This window comes from Capsicum annuum, unplaced genomic scaffold, assembly GCF_002878395.1.
Source record: "Capsicum annuum cultivar UCD-10X-F1 unplaced genomic scaffold, UCD10Xv1.1 ctg53220, whole genome shotgun sequence".
NCBI lineage: Eukaryota > Viridiplantae > Streptophyta > Magnoliopsida > Solanales > Solanaceae > Capsicum > Capsicum annuum.
In genome coordinates, this window is record NW_025861319.1 from 1 (window position 1) to 1,109 (window position 1,109).

Below are 1,109 nucleotides of genomic sequence, written 5' to 3' on the forward strand. Positions count from 1 at the left end.
ACGGGCGGCGGAGGAGAAAGAAGCATACTAGAATTTGGAGTGCTGGAAATGACGGATGTGATCATACTATCACTAACCCACCGGATCCCGTTGGAACTCTGAAGTTAAGCATTCTTGGCGCGAGAGTAGTACTAGGATGGGTGACCCCCTGGGAAGTCCTCGTGTTGCATCCCTTCTTTTTTTTTTCCTTTAAAATTCGATTTAATTTTGCCGGTTCGATCGACGAATCTTTTTGTTTTTCCTCTTGGCGGAAACGAGAAAGGGGGCAAGGCGCAGGAGCGTGCGTGCGGGGTGTGACAGGCGGCGGAGGAAATGAAGCATAATAGAATTTCGAGTGCTGGGAATGACGGATGCGATCATATCAGCACTAACGCACCTGATCCCATCAGAACTTCGAAGTTAAGCGTGCTTGGGTGAGAGTAGTACTAGGATGGTGACCCCCTGGGAAGTTCTTGTGTTGCATCCTTTCTTTTTTTTTTCCTTAAAAATTCGATTTAATTTTGCCGGTTAGATCGGCGAATCTTTTTGTTTTTCTTCTTGGCGGAAACGAGAACGGGGGCAAGGCGCAGGGGCACGCGTGCGGGGTATGACGGGCGACAGAGGAGAAAGAGGAAAAATAGAATTTGGAGTGCTGGGATTGACGGATGCGATCATACCAGCACTAACGTATCGGATCCCATCAGAACTCCGAAGTTAAGCGTGTGTTGCATCCTTTCTTTTTTTTTTCCTCTTGGCGGAAACGAGAACGGGGGCAAGGCGTAGGGGCACGCGTGCGGGGTATGACGGGCGGCGGAGGAAAAAGAGGCATAATAGAATTTGGTGTGCTGGGATTGACGGATGCGATCATACCACCACTAACGCACCGGATCCCATCAGAACTCCGAAGTTAAGCGTGCTTGGGCGAGAGTAGTACTAGGATAGGTGACCCCCTGAGAAAGTCCTCGTGTTACATCCCTTCCTTTTTTTTTCCTTTAAAATTCGGTTAAATTTTGCCGATTCGATCCGCGAATCTTTTGTTTTTCCTCTCGGCGGAAACGAGAACGGGGAAAAAGCGCAGGGGCGCGCGTGCGGTGTGTGACTGGCGGCGTAGGTGAAAGAGGCATAATAGA

General features: G+C 49.6%; 2 non-coding genes and 1 pseudogene across 2 annotated transcripts; all 3 read left to right on the forward strand.

Annotated features, from left to right (window-relative positions):
- The first annotated feature begins 53 nt into the window (after positions 1-53).
- Positions 54-173, forward strand: LOC124893017 (annotated as a pseudogene).
- A 175-nt stretch (positions 174-348) lies between these two features.
- Positions 349-466, forward strand: LOC124893016. Its single transcript, XR_007050508.1, has one exon. It is a non-coding gene; the product is annotated as a 5S ribosomal RNA (ribosomal RNA).
- Positions 467-835: 369 nt separating this feature from the next.
- On the forward strand, positions 836-955 carry LOC124893015. The gene has a single exon (XR_007050507.1). It is a non-coding gene; the product is annotated as a 5S ribosomal RNA (ribosomal RNA).
- Positions 956-1,109: the final 154 nt, after the last annotated feature.